This window comes from Octopus bimaculoides, chromosome 4, assembly GCF_046866305.1.
Source record: "Octopus bimaculoides isolate indiv1 chromosome 4, ASM4686630v1, whole genome shotgun sequence".
In the NCBI taxonomy this organism is placed as follows: domain Eukaryota; kingdom Metazoa; phylum Mollusca; class Cephalopoda; order Octopoda; family Octopodidae; genus Octopus; species Octopus bimaculoides.
Window position 1 is genome coordinate 50,074,257 of NC_142931.1, and position 25,000 is coordinate 50,099,256.

General features: G+C 34.3%; 1 protein-coding gene across 1 annotated transcript in view; it reads left to right on the forward strand.

Annotated features, from left to right (window-relative positions):
* The window catches only part of LOC106881251 (uncharacterized), a 247,435-nt gene that overhangs the window by 48,413 nt on the left and 174,022 nt on the right, over positions 1 to 25,000 (forward strand). The window contains exon 3 of the mRNA XM_052967047.2: positions 11,233 to 11,256. The gene's annotated coding sequence lies outside the window, so the exon portion shown is untranslated. The remainder of the gene's footprint in view (positions 1 to 11,232; positions 11,257 to 25,000) is intronic.

Consider the following 25,000-nt stretch of genomic DNA (forward strand, 5'->3'; position numbering starts at 1 on the left):
AACACATATCTACAGATACACATATACATATTTGTATATGCTCATACGCACACCTACACACACACACATATATACACACACAGAGATTGATTGATTGATTGATTGACTGATTAGGTGATTGATATGCATACGTATCGATATATATATACCTATATATACATGTATTATATACATACATATATATGTATGTATACATATATATATATATATATATATATATATATATATATATATATATATATATATATATATATTGAGAGACAGAGATAGAGAGAGAGAGTGAGAGAGAGAGAGAGAGGGAGAGAGAGAGAGAGAGAGAGAGAGAGGAACAGGGGAGAAAAAAATTTGTATATACATATATGGATAGAAGAATAGGGATAGCAGAGAGGAGCAAAAAATATTTCTTCGTGGATATCGCAGGTGCTTGTAAAAGAAAGACTAACGCTGGGAGCAAAGAACAAGTGCTCACTGAATAGTGAGATGAAACAGTTGCTGCCTAGTTGGAGTGGTTACAGCTGCATCCTGTTTACTGAGGGGTAAAAGTGAGCTACATTGTGGACCAAAAGAGCCTGCACATTCCCTGTTGGCATCTACCAATGCTACTTGGTACCACTGTAAGAAGGAGTAGTGCCGTTAAGTGCCGAAAACCTTGAGATTTCCCCTAACAGCTGATGAACTGAATGTTCCGCAATGCAGTCATATATGATGATTTTTTTTTCTTCTTTTACTTTTGAAAAAGCCGTGAGACATAACAATGACTACAAGTTTCACCTGTCTTGAAATTTGTTCAGACAGAGAACAGGTCTGGACACTGGAAATTTGAAGCTATACTCAATCTCTTTTCAATAATAAATTTGACTCTACATCCAATATGAATATTCTCATCAGTAATTGTATGCAATTAGCCATCATTTGCTCCTAATGTTAATGTGTGTGTGTAAGTGTGTGTGTGTGCACAAATATATAAAATACATATGTACTGGTGTGGTTGCGTAGTAAGAAGTTAGCTTCCTAAACTACATGATTCTGGGTTCAGTCTCACTGCGTGACATCTTAAGCAAGTGTCTTTTACGAGTCGACCAAATCTTTGTGAGTGAATTCCATAGGCGAAAACTGAAAGAAGCCTATCGTATCTCTCTCTTTCTTTCTCTCTCTATATATATAGATATATATATACGTATATATACATGTATATATATATATATATATATATATATGTATATATACATATATATATATATATATATATATATGTATGTATATATATATATATATATATATATATATATATATACATATATATATATGTATATATATATATATATATGTATATATATATATATATATATATGTATATATATATATATATATATATATATATATATATATATATATATATATATATATATATATATATATATATGTATATATATATATATATATGTATATATATATATGTATATATATATATATATATATATATATATATATATATATATATGTATATATATATATATATATATATATATATATATATATATATATATATATATATATATATATATATATATATATATGTATATATTTATATATATATATATATATATATATATATATATATATATATATATATATATATATATATATATATATATATATATATATATATATATATACGACTTACTATCGTATATGTACATGTTACATCAACCTCTGTGAGTGTATATGTGAACCCGTCTCTGCAGTTTTCTACAGTTATCAAACAAAAGAATTCTTTATCTCACATAATTGTTTTCTTTATTTTTTCTCCCAATATTTAGTTTAACTCACTAAAAATCTTGTTTGTTTCAACCTGAATTGATCTTCAGTGAAATTTACCTAATTTCCATTTATTGCTTCTCAGAATTGCACGGTTTCAACCATCATTTACTATTATACATTCTGGTAAGCACAGTCATCGATGTAGTTATACATACATACATACATACATACATACATACATACATACATAACCGCTGAATAAAATAGAGAGTGGAGCCTTTAAACTCCCAAGATACGCCTGAAAATGTCGACTATGTCATATTTCGGTTGAAGACATTACAAATGTGATTGCAAATTTCTCGAAAATGTCATCAAAATATATTACCTTCCAATGCGACATCGTGTTGCTGCTAACACATTATAAATGCCATTCATCAGAAAGCCTGTCTTAGGATGAATATAATAAACATTTCTGACGTTGAATTATATTCACACGTTTCGATACATGAAATATTAATAGAAAATTTCCGTCAAAACTTTCGCCAAATGCAAATGCAATAAGCTTGGCACAGTTTCTTAAAAGAGGAAACAAAAATCGTATATTGGTGTAGAGATCTCCAGATCAGAAGATGTGAATGTTCCATTCAACATCAATGAAAAAAAGTGAACTACAACTTTTCCACCTAGACTGCACATGTATGTTTGTATCATTGTGTGGTTGGCTGTGTCACTAAATGTTAAAAAAGTCAGTTTTCATGCAAAGAAAGATAACCTTCCAACACAACATTCAACAATTTTAATCTTTAAGTGAAACAGTATCAAAATACTTTAGATTGTGTGTGTGTGCGCGCGCGCGCGTGCGCGCGTGTGTATGTGTCTCCGTGTTTGAGTGTGTGCGATTGTGTGTGTGTGTGTGTGTGTGTGTGTGTGTGTGCGTGCATGAGTATATATAAATTATGATTAAATGTCAGCGTAGGTCAGTATAGGAACAGTGAATGTATTTCACTAGAATTATTATATGTTTACAAGAGCTTGACGGGCATCTTCGACTAGCAAGTCATGCTACTCCAGACTGATGACGAGCAAAGACTCAGAAACATGTCTCTGGATGCAGGCTTAGCTGGGTGGAGGTGCTTGTCTCCCCCTTGTAAACATAAGGACACAGGAAATGTGTCAAGGCCGACAGGAAGCGGTGAAGCTTCCTAGGTCTAACCAACAGTAGTATTATTCCCTTCAGGGGACTGTCACATTAAGTTGACAGCATACAACTACTTCAGTATAGGAACAGTTTATGCAGATTGAAAAAGGGGGGAAACAAATTGCCATGTTTAATAAAGTATAGATGATTTTAAACTTTTTAAACTTGCCCAACAGCATAGCGAAAAAGGGTGAGTTATATGGGTGCAAACTCTATGCTGTCTCCTCACTAATAATGAGAGTGAGGAGCCAAAAAATTTTCCCTAGTACTTGGGTTGAAACTGGTGTTCGTCAGTTTGTGGACCACTGGTATATGTTCTGTAACGAAATGCATCTCTGTCTGGTATTATTTTGCTTATTTATTAGTGTTCAACTAAATAATTAGTGATGTGTATTCTATAAAAAGAAAAGCAGGATATAAGTATTGCTATTTGTTTTATTTTATTTTGTTTCTATTAGATTAATCAACAAAGCTTAGTAAAAGGATTAAATAGGCACTGTTGATTGAAAGTAATTTGAGCAAAATCTAATAGCAGAGAATTCTCGTTTATGTCCTACAATATAAATATAGTAGTCGGCAATAAATACAGTGCACAGTGTATGATAAAGCCTATCCTAGATTTTAAACTGTCGGGTGGTTGATAGACAGCAGCTACTGAATAGGAAATGCAGGACACAGATTTGGTTCATAGTAGTATTATCTGAAGTTTAACAGTGTAAGTTAAGAAACAACTAATGACATTTCAAAGTCTGAGGCATACTTTTTTTTAATAGCCATACAATTTTAGTCTTACTGTGAATTGCAAACAAGGTGGTTACACCTAAGGTTTGATATCACCGTGAGCAGAAAACGTAAGTTTGAACTGACTTGATTCATATTATTTTATGCATTCATGACTGAAAGAATACCTATCTTCTGTCTACTAAGAAAGATATTAATAGATTATAACCGTTTATAGCGTATGCAAACTAGAACTCAGCTAAACTAGTCAGTCTAATTTGCATAAGAGCATGTGCACTGATAACGTAGATTAATTCATTTATTCATGACAGATTATACAACTACTTCGAATGATTTGAAATGTAAAATACAATTCCCGTTTGTATACAGAATAAATTACTATAAGCAGCTACTTTCTACACAAATAAGGATAGGGATTCTTTTCCTGATAAAAGTCTAAGAATTCTAAAAACTAGTCAAATCGATCACATTTTCTGCACATGGGAAGATAAAAATCTTTTACTTAATCATTTTGTTTACCTCTCTCAGCGAAGCTAAAACTGTATTTTTTTAAAGTAGGTTCCACACATTCCAAGCAGTTCAAAAAATCTTGGTAGTGTACAACGAATTAACTGATGACATTAGAAAATGTTTCAAGCGTGTCATAATGCATTGAGATCATATAGTTAAGTGCAGGCTAACATACTTAATGCATTGAGTCAAAAAGTAATTGTTAATCAGTTGAAATTACATTAAAAAACGTTAGTATGTTGGGAAAAAATACCTTGCGGTGTCTCGAGTTTCTGTCTAAGTTCAAATCCTACTAGGCTGACATTGCTTTTCATCGTTTCGGACCGATGAAATAAAGTACCGAAGTCAATTTAATCAACGAACAACTACTTTCAAATTTCAGACCTTGTGCTTATATTAGAAATAATTATAGAAATAATAATGAAGAGGAGGGAAAACCGTAAGATCTAGTAACATTTATCATAAGATACAAGGATGAGAACTCAGAAATGTTATCTGATTAGAAATAAGATGAGCGTGTACAGTAGGTTGCAAGCCAGTTCTTTTGTGGTTACGGAGTTAACTCCGAACACGGTTCGGACTCAACTACGTTTTAATCCCCAGAAGTCAAAAAGAATTCCCTACGAAGTCACTCGACTTATCAGAAATAGCAGCTAATATGTTCTCAACTCACACTCGACATTTGATTTAAACAATGGATATATTGGGTGTGTAATTGTAGGCCTAAATATACAATGATTAAGAAACTAGGAAACAGTCCAGGCTAAACCGTATTTAGTCGGTGTTTATTCGGTTAGAGATGACCTGGGGCTAAGCAACAAAAATACATTCTTTTCTACTCTAGGCAGCACAAAACCTGAAATTTTTTTTTTGTGGGGGGGGGGGGGCAGTCGATTAGATCAACCCTAGTACGTAACTGGTACTTAATTTATCAACCACGAAAGGATGAAAGGCAAAGTCGACCTCGGCGGAATTTGAACCCAGAACGTAAAGATAGACGAAATACGGCGTGCTAACGTCTCTGCCAGCTCTCCGCCTTACAACAGCAATATATTAACACAAAAGCTATAAGGTGAGCTTTTACTTGGTCACCCGACCTGCTAAAAATTACACTTAAATATATCTCCTTTAGATATATCTCCTTTAAATCACACACTACTTAGAAGAAAGTGCATACTGAATAATATAATCCCGAATGCGTTGTGCCTGGAAATATGACGGAACACCTTTGAACATAGATCTGATCGATCAGAGTCACCGAGAACATATTACACGCTAAGCAGATTCAGCCACCGAAAGCTAAAAATCTTTGCCTGCAATTCAGCACATGACTGGAGGCGGAATATGAAATGACGACCTTTCGGTTGTCAAACTAATATACTAACGAATTCACCAAATGCAGTGACCGGGAGCAAATTGGGAGCATACTGGTGTCAGTTAATAATAAAAGGGGAGAAATAAAGTATTAGTTATCGCCTTCTTAGAGAAACTTATGCAAGTTTCACTTGCATTGAAACTACAATAAACGCTAGTTGATACAATAAATGCCGATGTTATAATAAAACCTGCAATTAAGAATTGAATGGAGCAACGGAACAATAACTGTCACTAAAGTAAATGAGATCAAATAGGTGTTAGCCTCAAATTAAGTAATGAGATAAAAAGAGAAGGACGAGCTTCGTTTCACTTAAATTAGAGATGGATACATAGACAGTAAAGTATTTGTTCAGTTACAAGACTAGAAAATGATAAATGACTTTAGCAAATTGAGTTAAGAGGACAGAATAATCAAAACTGACCTTATAACATCTGAGTTAAGAAGACTGCGTTATCGATTATTTTTTTAAGCAAAATATTTTAAATTAACGATTTCTTATTTAGTTGCCAAGGTATTACAAGCGGAGAAAGGGTATAGGCAATTCATTCGACCCTAGTTCTTATTTTTAAGTCTAGTACCTTATTCCGTCGGTCGCTTTTGCGAAAACGTAAGCAAAACAACACCGGTTGCTAAGCAATAGGAAGGAAACGCAATCACAAAGACATGCACATATGTATGTATATATGTATGTATGTATGTATGCATATATATATATATATATATATATATATATATATATATATATATATATATATATATATATATATGTATATATATATATATATATATATATGTATATATATATATATATATATATATATATATGTATATATATATATATATATATATATATATATATATATATATATATATATATATATATATATATATATATATATATATATATGAAAGTGTCTTCTACTATAGCCTCGAGCCGAATAAAGCCTTGTGAGTGGATATGGTATATGGAAACTGAAAGAAGCCTCGAAAGGATGAAAGGCAAAGTCGACCCCGACAGAATTAGAGCCCAGAAGGCCGAAATGCCGCTGAGCATTTTGTCCGGCGTGCTAACGATTCTGCGAGCTCGCTGCCTTTTAAGTAACTTAATAATAGAAGCACAGAAGTTACCTTAAAGTACTTAAAACTTTCCTACACCGCGAAGAACATCCGCTTCACTTAAAGCGTACAATGAAGATTTATAGACGAGATTTGAATTTTGAATATAAAGTAAAATAGCTATACACTACACAATATTCGGATCTTTTTTAAAACGGGAGCCACATTTCTCGTTAACGAAACACTTTGAAACTTGGAACACTGGTAGAATGTGTCATATAAAACATCTTTTTCTCTTAGTCTTCTTAAAAATAAAGAAATCCCTAAGTTATTCCATGTGAAAGTTGTCGTATTTCTGTAATTTCAACCAATCACTGACGTCCATTCAGCCGATATACATTAAGTGCCGACTACATAAACAAACGATTCTGAAACAATTAACCCTAAACCTAACCCTAACCCTAACCCTAGGGTTAGGGTTAGTGTTAAAGCAAATTTAAAATGAAAAAAGCAAATAAAACGAAGGTATGGAGATTAAATACGCTTTACATCGCTTAATCAGTGATTGGTTGAAATTATCGAAATAAGACAATTTTTTACATGAAATAAATTTGAATACAAAAATATCTTTCTGTTCTATAACACAAAATAGATAAGTATACGAAGTTTGAAAGTCTTTCCGTACCATAAACACTACGTAAAACATTAATGAAAAATGTGGCACCCGTTTTAAAATAGATCCCAATATTCTACCGATTCTGCCACCCCACCCTTAAATTAATGAAAATTATAAATATGATAAATATTTATACAATAGTGAGGTAGAGAGACATTTATTTGAACCATGTTTTTCAAAGTTATTTTAGCAACTGGTGATCAGCTCAGCTGAACTGAGGGAGCGGTTAGCACGGAAGTTATCAACAAAGTGACATTCATGCAAAACCCAAAATATTTAGCAGATTCAGTAAAATTGAACCAATCTGGGCATATCCTAAATGTTTGGTGGGTAGGGACGTACGTGTGCAAGTGCACGAGTAAGATTCTTTTCTAGTATCAAATTATTTTAAAATCTTAAAATTGTGCACAGATAAATATGTTGATGAATTTATTCCTATTCTTACAACATAACTCCCATTGCGTCAAACCGAACGTCCTTGAGTGACGCTTAGCGAAAAACGTTATCTTTCCTGAGGCAACGGTGGCTATGTGATATATATGTGTGTGCGTGTGTGTGTGTGTGTGTGTGTGTGTGTGTGTGAGTGTGTGTGTGTTTGTGGGTGCGTGTGTGTGTATTCTCCTCCTTCTTCTCTTCATCTCACACCTACTTCCTTTCTTCCCTCCTTCCCTCCTTCTCCCTTCATCGTTACCCCCACCATCCACACCCACTCCTACACGTCCCAACCCTACCACCACGCTCCAACTTCCCACCACACCCCCATACATCCCACTCCAACATACCTAACACCTATCCCTACATCCTAACCCCAACCCCACATCACCACACTACCACGTTACCAGACTACATCACACTACCCCGCGCACACTAGCACTGACCACTTGCCAGCACCCACACCATCATCCACACACCCACACATTACAGACGCACACACTTATTTCACACATACACACGTCAAATTCACCAGCCCCTATCTACACGCACACACTTACTCTCACATACACACGCACGCGCATCTTCGTGTTGGGATCACCAATGCTTTATTATCTCCCCTTCTTCCTAAGTTTCCTGTCTAACTACCTTTGCCCAGCCAGCCGCCATGATTGACTTCTAGCTCCAAAAGTTATTTTATTCTTTCTGTGAAATACCGCTAACCGTTTTTGACTGGCATTCCAACAGTTCTACCCAGCTCGCCACCATAATGATATATATTGTGTTGTCCCATAAATAACGCGGTTCTTTTTATGTTTCTTTCATTCTTCAAAATTAAGATAAACAAAGTTCTTTTTTAATCTAAAATATACTCTCCTTCATTTTCTACAATGCTCTTCCATCTAGCTGGTAAACTAGCAAGGCCCTTCTTCCAAAATTCACTTGTCCGTGACGGAAAATACTCCTCTGGTACTGTTCTGACCTCTTCTGCAGAATTCATATTTTTTTCAGTCCAGATGATTTTGAAAACTGCGAAATAAATAATAATCAGAATGGACAATGTCTGGCGAATATGGTGAATGGGGCATCGTTTTCTATTCAAACTGCTCGAGCCTTTGGAAGGACATCCTCGCTGTATGTGTTCGACCATTGTCCTGATGGAAGAAGACCTTTTGTCTTGAAACCAAAGATGGTCGTTTTTCTTTTAGTGTTGACTTAAGCTGCTCAAACCGCTCGCAGTAGATCTCCTTTGTTATCGTTTGTTTTGTGTTTAAAATTTCAAAGTAGCCTAAACCGTTCATATCTCACCAAACAGATAACAACACCTTACGTGGGTGAAGACCTTCTTTAGCCTGGGGTGCTGGTGTTTATCTTTCCCCTACTCACTGTCTTCGGTGCTTGATATTTTTATAGAGAACCCGTTTTTCGTCACCAGTTACTATTCTCTCCATGAAAAGGTTCATTCGTGAGATGTGACAGCAAAGAAGAGAACACGTTCACTCTCTGCGTGCGATTAGACTCGGAAAATTTGTGAGGAACCCATTGACCCAATTTGCTGACTTTTCCGATGGCATACAGGTGTCGATGAATGGCTGAATGACCAAATCCAAGTTTCTATGCTAGTTCCTCAACAGTTACAATGGGATTTTGTTCCACCAGGGTTTACAAGACGTCCTCGTCGAGCTCTTCAGATCTTCCAGGACAAGGCTCGTCTTCTAGACTGTAGTTTCTGACTCAGAATGTCTGGAACCACGGTTGACACTGGCTTACGCTTATTGTCCGATCCCTATATACTGCATTAATATTCCTTGCACTTTCCGTTGCGTTGTTGCCTTCATTGAACTCATAAGGCTAAATATGCCGAATATGCTCCTTTGTCACTTCCATTATAGCTTTGAAAAAACAACTATTAGAATCAAACTGCATTAAGAATAAGGACATGGCAAAATTATTACCTGCTTATATAACAAGTTGATGCAGATAGTTTATCCTGTTCCCCTCCGACATTTAGTTCATGTCATTGAAAAGACCGCTTTATTTATGAGACAACCTACGCAGTTTATTATTTAAGCTTAAGTCGATCCCTCCGTGTTGTTATTTTGCACTTATAATGAAATAAATATATACAAACTATAAAAATAATTTTAAAAAATAGACAATGCAGTACTGTTTCTACTTCGCGGATTTTCACCTATCGCGGGTGATTTTGGAACGTAACACCAGCGATAGTCTGAGGATTACTGAATATATATTACAATGTGTGTGTGTGTGTGTGTGTGTGTGTGTGTGTAATTGAGCTATATATACATCTCAATTCTAAAGATTTGCAAAACAAGATATGTTCGCGTGCCGTGCGGAAATGTCATTTCTAACGTTTCAACCCGGTTCCATTTTTTAAGGAAGAGCTTTATGTGAAACGCCAAACTTACCGCTCCTCAAAATACATAGACATAATTTAATTTATCGATTTTATCAACTCGTTTTGCCGAATCAGATTATCTTATGCTTTTTTTTTTTTTGCTTTTTTTTCCAATCAGAAAGCTAATGAGAAAATGATCGCTATCAATTTCTAATTTCCATTTTGGTGTTTGATATAAACTGTGACCTTCATGAAAATTGCACTTCTTATGGTTTTGTAGATATCACATATGTGGTAGTATTCGATTGTGTGACGTATTAAATCTACCAGCCAAGAACAAGTATATTCCAAAGGGCTTCCACACAGTTTCATTATTTTTCGTTAATTGATAAGTAGGTAGAAACATAGTCACCAAAACCATTTTTAAGGTCCATGACTGATGATAGAAAGGAACAAAGTTATTCCCTAACCGTAGACCTTGCAACAGAGTGGATCTGGCTAAATGCACAAAAGGGCCATGTGATTGTGAAAAGTGAAACGAGGGATTATGTCAATCATCCAAAAACAGAAATAGTCACTTTGATGCGTTTATACACCGCCTCTGTCTATTCGTACATGATTTGACCATAGCTTCGGATTGATTCATTTGAACTGTATGGTTGCAATGTGAACTTTTTAACCACACAGCCATGTCTACGAACCATAAAGACATGATAATTTTCAATAAATTAATGCATTTCTGAAAGTAAAATTTATTAACATTTTTTTTAATTATTTTAATTTTTTTCTGTTAGTAATAACTAACTGATTTGCTAATATTCTAACAATCAATTTTGATTTGACCGCTTTAATATATTCGTATCTTTCTCTCCTGTACACAAGCCAGCTCTCACATTTTATACAAACTATATATGTGTATCTGGTGTTATATATTTATATATAAGGGAGAGAGAGAGAGAGAGAGAGAGAGAGAGAGAGAGAGAGAGAGAGAGAGAGAGAGAGAGAGAGAGAGGAGGAAGATATACGCACACACACACATTTACATATATATATATATATATTTCTCTTTTTTACTTCGCTGTGAGATTTTATATTTTCTTTCATTTCTGTTTTATTTCCAGCACAGTCTAAAAGAAAATTCGAAGGTAAGTCAAGTATTTCTCATTTCAAATTTAGTTTTAAAATGTAACTTATGGCGTATATTTTAGTGATATGATGATTTTATTTTTTGCATTTCATTAATGCTGAAACTTAGTTCGTTTTTCTTTTTCTTTTTTTTTTTTTTCGTTATATCTGAATGAACTATTGAGAGAAATACCTCCACATTTTAGTATGGTGTTATTCTTCTTAGCCAAAGTCAGCCCTGAATGAGCAGACTAATATCGTCCTACGACCTTGCTACACATTTTTTGTTTTTTTGGTGGTGATGGTGGGCATTGTGTCTCAAATACATAATCGAATGCTGTCTGCATTACATCTTTCTTAAGGCGGCAGGTTATGATTTAAGGAAGACAAGAAGCGGATCGAGCAACTACTTAAGCTTTAAACGATTAGATTATTTCCCAGTATCAAATCCAAAATTTTGAATGCCAAAATCGATATTGGTGAGAGTTTAACTCAATCCAGCGATCTTAATAGGTATTTTAATACACCAAACTCCCTCTTATTCGGCACCACTAGGATGACTGAATTTTCCGAATAATTAATCATTATTCTTTAAGTTACCAAAGCACCTTATAAAACTCATTAAAACTCTATGTGCATCAGTACTATTATTAGTATTCTGAATATAGTAAAAATAAGAGAAATATGAAAAACTAATTCTAGTGTTGGCACTGGCACTCCAGTTGATCCGATCAACGGAACAGCCTGCTCGTGAAATTAGCGTACAAGTGGCTGAGCACTTCACAGACTCCACGTAGTTCTCGGGGATATTCAGCGAGATAAGGCTGACCCTTTGAATTACAGGCACAACAGAAACAGGAAGTAAGAGAAAGTTGTGGTAAAAGAGTAAAGTAGGGTTCGCCACCATCCCCTGCAGGAGCCTCTAGGTGTTTTCGCTCAATAAACATTCTCAACACCCGGTCTGGGAATCGAAACTTCAATCCTATGACCGCGAGTCCGCTGCCCTAACCACTGGGCCATTGCGCCTCCACTATAATTTTAGTAAAGAATAGTTTTATAAACCTAATAAAATATGGATGCTATAAATACGATAAAATATAATAAAATACTGTACTTCGAGAAGAAGCAGTCCATTTCAGAGAGTTTTTTTTTTTTTTATGAGAACACAAACTACGATAAATTCTCTAGACTTTTATAAAAGAATAAGAAAATATATTTCGTTTTAGTATTTGCTTTGCAAGATTTTTTATGTGAATTCGTGTGTTGAAGCCTATTTTATCATTTACTAAATAATCTTAAATTTGCTTTACAATATAGAAACGATCTCATGTTATATTCATTCACCACTTGTTTACGATCCTTACTCTTCTTAAGGGTGTGTTGTACTTCTTGCTTTTACCTTCTGAAGACATTGTTACGGATGGGTTGTTGCGTTCTGAGAAAATTTACGGAAATACGAGATTGCGGATAACTTGAGAATGAAATACGTGAGCGACTGACGAACGATTAAGCACTGCTGGCACCTGGCGGTTGGTGGCTGATGGTAAAACCACCATTCAGCTCCAAAATTGAACCAGTGCTTGCGCAGGTATTATTGCAGTTGGGTGAAAAACTGACACATCCTACCTTAAAATGTTTTCTTCATATTTCACCATGGAACAAAATGCACATTAATAGTAGGAAACCCTAATTATAGGTCAAACATCTAAAGAATATTGATAAATAGAATATTCAACAATTTTTCACTAATGATACAAATAACCAGTTACAGGTGATGTGATAGCACTTCCCCGTCTATATTCGCTACTACTACTACTACTACTACTACTACTACTACTACTACTACTACTACTACTACTACTACTGGTATCCGTCAGTTTTACAGTCTACAGAGGGTGCCTGGGGAAGGAATAGGAGGACGAAGAAGAGAAAATCTGGGAGGATGGCGATGATGACGAGGAGAAATGAGGCTGAGAAGGATGGGCGGAAGAAGTGGAACAGCAAGTGGAAGGAAAGCAAAAACAGGAGGAGCAGGAACAAGAACAGGACTGTGAAGTTCAAAAGCAGGAGGGAAAGCAGGAGGAGGAGCAAAACGAGGTGGACTTTGAAGTCTAATCCCTAACCTTCAAACACGATCTTAGATTAAATATACAAAGATTGGTGCTTCTTGTGTAGATGAGGTGTATGTAGATTTTTTATGAAGCTGCTAGCTTTTTTCATATAAGTTTTAGGTTTACATCTACTTCTTAATCCCTGTGACACACTTGCAGTATCATTGAGTTCGCTTGCCAGCCACTGCTTCCCAGTTGACAAAGTTGAAGTCATATCACCTTTGCACACATCCCTGTATTGCAGATGGAGGAAAACTTTGCCTCTCGATCTCCATGCCATTTTACTACATAGGTCTTTTGTTTTTTAGATTACTACCATTATCCTGACGACGAACATATCCAAACAATCAAAGTCGCTGGTGGCACAGGAAAATCATCTTAGAAGGGATATTTCCCTGCTCAGTACATCACAGCAGTTGATCTTGTCTTGCTATTCAATTCTGGACCGACACCTAACATGAAACACATGAAATTTATGTTCTTATGAAAAGTATGTTATCTACGACTTGATGCCATAACGAATTGCGTTGAGAATAGATAGAGCCTTATGCACCGACATTAGTTGATGTTTTTTGACTAAGCCTTTCTCTAATTTTAGATCTCGATTTAGATTGCTTGTAGCAGTGGTACCGAGATACTGGTATCCATGTACAAGGTTCAGTTCTGTTCCATGATTTTGACTGCTTGAGATATCTTATAAAACCAAATAGCTTCTGATAAAATATCCATAAAGTTTTCTTAAACCTTCTACACGGTATGAGAAGATAACACAATTATCAGCACTCAGCATGTTACTGATGGTAACTAACCTTGTCTTAGTTTTCACCTTTAGTCTGTCTGGCTGCCTGACCTTGAATGGAAATAAACACCATCGGCTGAGGAATCGAATGTCTGTTTCAGGGGCATCCCAATGAAGATACCTAAAAGTGTAAAGTGTAAACAGGTCCTAACTTGATCCTACACTTCTCATATTCTTTGGATAAAGATTCATCGTAATCCAGATTCCCCACCGTTTCAACATGGAAATATCGTACGATGCTCCTGATCTTGATAATAAATGAACATCTTAACAAGTTATCTCTACTGATAGGATTCTGTTTTTTTGATACTTTTCTTTAAGATGGCGCAGTGAAGACATTATTCTTGTAATGAATCCATTGGCATAGAAGCTGCATTACGACTCGGAATAAGTTTTGTCTACAAGTTTCTGAGGCCGACAGTATAAAGAGATGTACCTCAGTAAATATAGCAATCACTTCAGATTACATTGTTCATGTAGAATGTGACAATGTTGCCATCCAGTTTTTTATGTACAATGCTACCAGTTTAGAATAATGGAATAGTATCTTTTAAATCGATCATCAGTATTACGTGGTACTTATTTTATTGACTCCAGGCGTTGGAAAGGAAAAGTCGACCTTGTCAGGATTCAAATTCAGAACTTAAAAATCCCAACTGAATACAGCAAAGCATTTTATCCAGCTTCTACCGATTCAGCCAATAGTTACATTTCTAGTGATAATTTAATTGTTTTTAAGATAGGCAAAAGGTTGAAAAATGGGTAAAGAGATCCAATTGATGCCAAAACTTGACTGATACTTTATTTTATCTACCATTAAAGAATGAAAGAGAAAGTTAACTTTGCTTGGATCTGATTTCAAAAAATAAAGAACCAGAAGAAATACCGCAACATCTTTAATAATTACTCTAATAACTATGCCAACTCACCTCATACCAGCTCGAAGATTTCTAATTTAGGCACAAGGCCAGTAATTTTGATGGGAGGGGAATAGCTGATACAATATCTCCAGTACTTGAGTGGTACTTTCTGTTATCGACCCCAGCGGGATCGACGGCAACCTTCATAATTTGTCGCTGATGCTTTCGTTCTTTTAGGCTTTAAACTTGTTAAATAGATTTGGCTCTCACGTATATAACAGATGACTCGCCTACCTGGGATGCTGGATTTTAAATTTTTCCTCTCAGTATCCTCTGCAGTTCTAGTATTTCATGTTACTAGTACCCATTTAGCTTTATCACCAAATAAAGTATCTATAGTTACCTCACATAATTACCGTAATGTCCAAGTACTGCATGTAGTAAGACGCTTTTTAGAGGAGATCTTCCATCCTTAAACTCTCCTATTATCTGGATTCAGATATTTCCTTTTTTTTTTTCTCTTGTTTTCTTTTTAACTTTCTCCTAGATGTAGTTCTCACAATTCTCCAGTCTCGTCTCCTCCCTGTTCTAGTGAAGACACACCTCGGCTCGTCATTGTCCTTGCTTGAAAATGTACTCTCTGGGGTACAAACAGGATAACCATGTCTGGTACACTTTTAATCATAGGTGTATTTGATGAGTGTTAACAGAAAGGTGAAAGTAATGCCAGACCTTACGGGATTTGAATGCATAGTATACAGAACGTAAAGAGAGTGACGTAACTAAAGCTCTAGCTACATTTCTTCCGTTATTCAACTATTTCTGCCATTAACAATTATTTTTAATAAATCTCACCGTTCCTGAAATTATTCTATATATTTTGGTTATTAAATTCCACCCTAACATTTCTTGTACACTATTACCATTTGATTAAACAAATTATTAGGCTCTCCTCTACAAAATTCCAGGCAAAAACGTTTATTAATTTCCTTAATATAATTTTTTCAGTAAAACTAAACGTCGCCGAGTTATTCTCCACAGAAAATTGTTAACATTTATATTTACTCCCTCTTGTTAAATATGTATGTTGTTATCCTCCTTAACGATAGTTTATGTTGTTTGTTCGTTTTTGCATTTTGCATTTGTTTTATTTTTAAATATATATTTGCCGTGGGAAATGAAGCGGTGTCGTATCAGAGTTATAGAGGGCAAAGTAGTAAGATTCTGAACTTCTGAGATCCGGTACGGCAGTATTACTAATGATTTATTATTGGAATATGAAATTGTGTATACGAATGCGTAAAGTATGGACAAGGTAAAAATATCTGGAATAATAATAATAATAATAATAATAATAATAATAATAATAATAATAATAATAATAATAATAATGTATAATAAAAAAATATTCAGACAAATACATAACAAAAACACCAGGACTTACAAATATATATAACATACAGAAAATTGCACTACTGGGTACTGCACACATTCTACGCAAAACACTTTCAATACAGTAAACATAAGAGCACCACAGCAAACCACACCACATACTCAAGGCGCACAGAGCTGCGCTCGGTAGTGAAGTGAAAGCACGTTATAAAAATAAAACTACTGAATAATAATAATAATGTTATTTAAGAAGTCCTATACAAATCTGATGAAATTTAAAAAATATATTTATGCTGGAACTAGGTTGACAGATATGTTTATTTTCTCACTCGCCTTTTTTCTCTCTTTCTCCTCCTTTCCCTTTCTGTCTCTCCCTCTCTTTTTCTCTCTCACTATGTATATATGTAAATGTGTATATATCATATATGTATATATGTATGTTTGTATGTATGTATGTTTGTATGTATGTATGTATGTATGTATGCATGCATGCATGTATGTATGTATGTATTATATACGTACATGCATAAATATATATATATATATATATATATATATATATATATATATATATACTCAAACTCGCACGCGCGCATTCACACACACATGAATATATATGAATGCTTATATGTGTGTTTGTTGTGTTTGAGTGTATCTGGCATGGGAGCAAGACATTTCTAATGACTCGACTAATGAAACAAAGTTTTCATCTTTTAATGATGTTTGGTTCCACAGAGAATTTCTACCAGATGACCAATCATTATTCCTCATGTCTGTGAGTATTAGACAACAGATATAAACTTCGGTAAAATATTGGCAAATGTTTTAAACAAATATAACTTGTTATATCTAAACAACTGAATCATAAGATTTGCTTTCCTAACGGCTACGACGGTCTGGATGCCGATCATTGTTAAGTTCAGAATGATAATTTATATATATATATATATATATATATATATATATATATATATATATATATATATTTAAACTTAGATAAACTTAGATATGTTTCAACCGAAGATTGGTCCAGGCAATGTCTAACTTAATAGCACCACCTGATAGGATTATCTAAATCCTTTTTAAGTCAAGTTTTCTTTATGGTTCATTCAAGTAGTGAGTTCTTGTTGAGTGAGTTGTATCCAAGTATAGGTACCTTGTCTGGTATTCCTTGAAGAAATCTGTCCTGACTCCGTTGAAAGATGATGGGATCCTTTTCCTCTTTGATCAGTTTTGGGACAATGTTAAACAGAGCAGGGCCTGTTGAGGAAAAGAAATTATGTCGTAGTGTACCTATTTGTTGTGATCTTGAATTAGGCAGGGGACGTATGACCCGTGGTTCCAGCCTTGGATGAACTTTGAAACTAATGTTCAGGTCGTTTGGGCAATGCTGGCGGTATATTCTCCACATCGTACAAATGATACACTGCTCGCGACGGTGCTGGAGACCGTAGAGTTTCAAGGCTTTAAGGCGGTCCCAGAAACGACATCAGTCACGCCCTTAATTCATTTAGTGAGTGGCCTCTGAGGTGATTCAATTTTCGAGATGTTTTGTTTTATATGGGGAGACCACATGGGGCAGCAGTATTTGAGGTGTGGCCGTGCAAAGAAGGAGAAAAGTGGAATGATTACACCTTGTTCTACATATATATACATACATATATATACATACACATGCATATATATATATATATATATATATATATATATATATATATATATATATATATATATATATACATACATATGCATATATATACATACATATATATATATATATATATATATATATATATATATATATTATATATATATATATATATATATATATATATATATATATATATATATATATATATACATACATATTCATATATATATATATATACATATACATATATATATATATAGACAAATATATTTATATATATATATATATATATATATATATATACATACATATTCATATATATATATATACATATACATATATATATATATAGACAAATATATTTATATATATATATATATATATATATATATATATATATATATATATATATATATATATATATATATATATATATGCGCGCCCGCATGTCTGCATGTTTGTATGTGTGTATATAATACATACAGCATATCATGCATCATATATACATCCTTCTATATACAAAAAAACTATGTCTATGCGTGAGTGTATGTCTGTCTAATTATCACTTACATATGGTTTCAACATTCAGTTCATCAGCTGTCGGCTGGAGATCACAGTGATTTCAGCAACTTGTAACAAAATCACTTTTGCCAACGATGTCGACTAGTACTGATGTTGCTGATGACGGAAGTGCTCTAGTTCTTTTGGTTTACATCTTTCTTCACCATTTTCCTGCATTCTTCCGTGCAACTATCTTAATAAATCGAGGACATCTGCTATTATCCATCCAAAAATTTGTTTTCATACTTCCTGAGATTATTGTTTTCACTTCCAGCTTTGAGCTTTCTTTCACTTAACTCATGATAAAGCGTTCTTTTCATCTCTCTGCAGTTTGCAAATAATTGCTCTAGTATTCTTTCTAACTCCAATTTCATCCATGCAGGACATCAGGACTTAGCTATTAAATTTAGCAAAATTGAGCTAAGTTTAGTAGGATTTAACTCACACCATCCCACGTCCCCCTAAAGTGTTGTAGGCTGCTGTTATGGTGCTTCATATGCTTGCTTGAGTTCCTTATATTGTAAGGACTTGCTTTCATGCAAGCGTGCACGCACATGCACATGTAAGAATTACCTCTTTCTTTCTTTCTCTCTCTCTCTCTCTCTCTCTCTCATCGTCGGACTACAGTCCGATGACGGCTTACTTGAGTTGAGAAAGCAAAAGGATGTCTTCACAATATCTCTATCTACTCTGCTAAGTTTTTTAGAATAATACCGGAAACATTACACGTGTTTCAGGTATTCTGAATTGCGTTGTGTTTACTCAAATATATATTATTTACTTTACTACGTACCCAGCTAACGCATTATACACGGATCAAGATACCTGTTAATACTATATCCTGATAAGCAACGTCCATATATAGCGATTTAAATCCAAAGTTATCTAAATACTCGAAGAATAGAGGTTCATCTGTAATAAAGAACAATTATTTCCAATTATTTTCGGTTCATCTAAGGGAACAGTAACAATACAATATTTCACATTATCTCAATACCGCTGGCTAAAATAGTTGTAGAGATATCTTCATTATATATGTTTCAAATACTCCGAATTACACTTTGTTACATGTATGTATGTATGTACGTATGTATGTATGTATGTATGTATGTATGTATGTATGTATGTATGTATTGGCTTAATACTCTCTCTCTTTTACTCTTTTTACTTGTTTCAATCATTTGACTGTGGCCATGCTGGAGCACCGCATTTAGTCGAGCAAATCGACCCCAGGACTTATTCCTTGGATGCCTAGTAATTATTCTATCGGTCTTTTATGCCGAACCGCTAAGTTACGGGGACATAAACATACCACCATCGGTTGTCAAGCGATGTTGGGGGGACAAACACAGACACAGACATATACACAAACATACACATATATATACGACAGGCTTCTTTCAGTTTCCGTCTACCAAATCCACTCAAAAGGCTTTGGTCGGCCCGAGGCTATAGTAGAAGACACTTGCCCAAGGTGCTACGCAGTAAGAATGAATTCGGAACCATGTGGTTGGTTAGCAAGCTACTTACCACACAGCCACTCCTTTAGTTAATAAATTTGCATCTCCATCACGAGTTCACATCCTCGATGCCACTGTGTGGCATTTGCAGCATATACAGAGGTTTCTTTTTGGTCGTGCTATCTATACAAATAAAGACATATCATTATATTGCCAGAGCACATAACAATGAACAACAGATTTTTTGAAACCATCAGCTTATAAATCACTGACTGTTTTGAGGAAGGAGAGGGTGACATATGTACATAGATTTGCTTTTCATATATCTGCCAAAGATTTTGAAAGTTTCCATTTCAATATATTCATTATCGATTGATTTGTAAATCTTCATATTTGCCACTTAAAGATCTAATTATGGATTCCTTGAGCATGTAAATTAACTTTGATCTTTCTTTTTTTTTCCAAACTATAAAAGAAAGATTTCAATTCAGAAGTCCTTTCGTTGTGTGTGTGTGTGTGTGTGTGTGTGTGTGTGTGTGTGTGTGTGTGTGTGTGTGTGTGTGTGTGTGTGTGTGTGTGTGTGTGTGTGTGTTCGCGGGCGTATTTGCGTGTGTATCACTCACAAAAATTTCTGTGAGCAGATCTCATTGTCACATAACCTTCTTTATGAAATTCGCAGTTCAACAAATTCATATTCTAAACACTTATTATATACATATTTATGTAATTGTCTCTAACATTAAAAGTAACAAGTATAAAAATATTTGGCAAAGGAGCAAAATAAATGTAAGCTGAATCTATTTTAAAGAAAAGAAAATTTAAAAGAAATATTTATTAAAATGTTTACTGATAGACTTTAAGTTTTAACAGGATAAGTTATACCGGATAAGAAGGAATCCAGTGATTGGCTATTTTATGAATGCGAGAACTTTGCTTCTAGCTTTTGTAACAAACACTGAATATTACGAAAACAGAAAATAGATGCGTTACATAGAAAACTGAAGCATCAAAAATCAGTAAAGCACTAAGTCATTATCAAATCAGACAAGGAAAATACAGTCTGTAAATAGTTGGCAAGGAGTGTTTGAAGAAATATATTCGCATTTTGTATTTCGTATTTTTCTCTTTTGCCAAATGTTAGGGCTGCATAAATGAAAAATTCACATACGAGTAAACAATGGTACTATGTTTGGAATCTTTCCAAAGACATTCTAAGTAATATCTAATGCCAGTTAGTTATCTTAAATATGTAGACGATGCAATAATAGGATGATAACTGCATGAAGTATAAAAAAAAAATTATGCACATTTGACACATTTACATAATAGTTGAAGAAAAAATATGATACTTTATTATTTCCATGGACATCAATACTTTTGCAGCATAGCTGGGTCTACATTTTACGCCATACTTATTATTATTGTTGTTGTTGTTGTTAGTAGTAGTAGTAGTAGTAGTAGTAGTAGTAGTAGTAGTAGTAGTAGTAGTAGTAGTAGTAGTAGTTGCAGCAGCAGCAGCAGCAGCAGCAGCAGTAGTAGTAGTTGTACTTTCCATATGGCAAGAATCTGCTGTCGTTACTAGATACCAAAGAGAGAGTCATAGCCACTAACGATGAGACCTTTGAGATTCTTTTATCAGCTCAATTTTCAAGTGCCTTCCTTAGGGTCCTTGCATTTCCAAGTAATACAGTTTAGTGTGTTCTGTTTGAATCTCGATTCCAATTTTCTCTATCCATGATTTCATCTCTTTCCGAATGTATCAAGAGCGCCCATAATCACTGGAACAATTTCAACTTCTTCGTGTTTTAGTCACTAACAACTTCTCTTTTCAAGTCTTGTTTTTTTCTCATTCTTTCCTTGTCCTTCTCACTTACTGAAGATTCTACATCAGTTATTATCACCTGGAGACACTATATCAGTCGCTGTGTAGTATCTTTCTTTCACATTCGCAGTAACAATTAATAACATCGGGTCTTCTCGCCTCAACGACTTGATCGCATTGAATGTTAAAACCCCACAATTTCCTCATTTTCTTTTCTTCCACTGCATTGGTTTGGTGTCCGTACCACCTATTGTGTCTGTCTCAATTATATTTTCCACAGTTTCTCTTAAACGATACTTGCAATATTTTATATTCTATTTGTACACATCTACTGTATTTGCTTACAGTGTAACTACATAAAAGTAACTCAGCATTTTTATCGATGTGATATTTATAATACTTTGTTTTAAGCGATTTTGCTTGTGTTGCACAAATTAGCACTTGTTCCAACCGCTGAGCTTGATTTTCGCAGCCAATCATATGACGTTCGCTTATCCACACTATTATTCATATCTCTGATAAACTATCCTAACATTGTATTTCACACCATAATGTCACATTTTACTCTTTTCTGAATTTCATATGTTTATATTCTATTAATTATCTGAGATACTTTTACACCAACCACCAACGGTTCTGGATGATTAGCAACATAGCATCTCAAAATTTGTTCTCTGCAACTTAGCAAATATTTTCTTCCATTCTTCCTGGGCAATGAAGCTTGTGAATATTTCTTTCCGGACGTAATACTGTTTTCATTTTCCGTGTGTTTCTGTCTATCTTCTTGAGTTCTTTCTTATTCCGTTAGAAAATGCTTATTCTATATCTTTTATGTGATACATCCCATAATATACTTCTTACATTTAATTTTGTCTTTAATATCAAAGTCAATTTAATCTTCTTTGCTATGTTTAACCTTGTCGGCTTCTAGTACTATCTCAGTGCTTATATCCATACACCTCTACAGCCTTCATTAATTTATCACCAAGTATCATTATCCTATCCCATCTCCTGACACCATCGTCTTTCTTTTTATTGAAATGTAACACAATTATATGTCCCAAATGCCATTTCTATGTTTTTCTGAAGTAAATAAAAAATATGGACCAAAGAATCTACCTGTTTTTCACCTTCTGCGAACAGTCTAAGATCGAACATAAACAAAAAATATTATTATGATTATTTTTATCATAATCATCTTCAAAATCATCGTCGTCGTCAGCATCCTCTTCATCATCTATGTTTGTACGCTAAGGCCCAAATGTGTTACGCTGTCGCGTGGTTGGTCGAATGGGAAGACGAAGAGTGAAAGAGAAAGAGGGAGAGAGAAGTGTTAATGCCGTGAGGTAAGGGGAGCGTAATAGTTATTACGTGGTTAAAAAGTTAGTTGAAGTAAGTGATATAGAAAGAGTTAGAAATAGAATGTTTAGCAGAGGGGCGATGTTCTGGTGGTAAGATAAAAGAACGGCAAACAGAGAGGAGGAAGAGTAGTGACATTATTGCCAGCCGATGCATTGAGCTGTCATGCGGTTAGTGGAAGTGACAGGTGAAGAGAAAAAGAGAGAAAAGATAACGATGTAAAACAGGGGATGACATGGTTAAAAAGTTCATTGAAGTAAGGTAGAGAAAGAGAGAGAGAGAGGGAAATAAAGTATTTAGCAGATGGATTTGCCAATCTATTTATCTGTCTATCCACATTGACATCGATGGCTGGACGAAAGAAAGGAAAGTTTACTATTGGATGTGATAATAAACTTATCACAGAAAGAAAGATAGATTTTTCAATGAAAGTGAAGTAACCTAGCAAAATAGCTATAGATGTTATAGATATTATCTTTCTTTTAATTTGTTATTCGAACTTTGTATTGACAACAAGAAAAGTAGATATAAACAAAGTATTGAACTGAAATGAAACGAACAGCTTAGACTAAGCTTTGTTACTGAAAACTAGAATGATGGTAGTGGGGGCGATGGGGGATAATGGTGATGGTGGTGGTGATGATGATGGTGGTGGAAGTAGTGGCGATGGTGAGTGGATAATCAAAAGTACTTTTTTATTTAAATTGAACTAATTTTTTTATATCGCCTATCGCTTAACACATAAACTTGTTTATATCTCTCATTTTATAACATTCTATAGAATTAGCATTTGCGAGACATCTAACAGATTTGAGAATTGTGTTACATGCGCGCTTATTTGTCCAATCATTTATCTCTTTAGTTAGTTAGTCATTCATTCATATATATTTTTTCCGTCAAGAGGGCAAGACTGAGTTTTGTTAAAGAAAAGAAATTGAAGGGAAAGTGAAAATATACCGATATAGTCAAGTCAAGAAACCTTATTAGTTGAACGGTTTTTTAAGGGCATTAATTTGTTGTCAATAATAATTGTCTTAGTATCTGTATCTGAGGAATATGTAAAAGATAAAATTAAAATGTTTTGAGTTCTTTAGACAATAATGATGAAAACAATACTAATAATAACTGGTTGCACAAAAAGAGATGAGAAATCTACAAAGAGATACGAAACAGATGTACACTCCCTTAAATAAAACAAAAAGAACAAGCTAACAGGAAAGCCTCTACACGGTCACTTTCCCTAACAGATATGTAGTATCCACATAATCTCGTATCAGAGCCCACAGATTTAGAAGAAATGACACGTTGGGTAATGTAATCTTAGATACACGTGGACTGTAAAGCAAAAAAAAAAAGACAAGATGGTCACGATTTATATGCTTTTAGATATCAGCCTGCTTTACCAAGCCTCTTCTGGGCTAAACATGAACATATAAAAAGGCTGTTCGACCCACTTTCACCTGTCTTTCGGATGACTATATTTCGGATAAGCAGCATAATTCCAGTTGTTTGAGTTGTATCCTATTATTCAGGGACACAGGTTTTGTTATGTTATGTTATATTTGTAAGACTGAGATATCCAGAAAAAGCTATCACTGAATAAGAAATTACGCCAGTATCGTACTCGATCCTCGCTCATACTTTTTGACGGATTACTTGAAGAAAATGGTGACAATGAATTTAAACAGCAAAAAACTGAAATTTGATTTCTTCAGTCTTAAGCAAATATATTACTCCTTTTATTTCAGC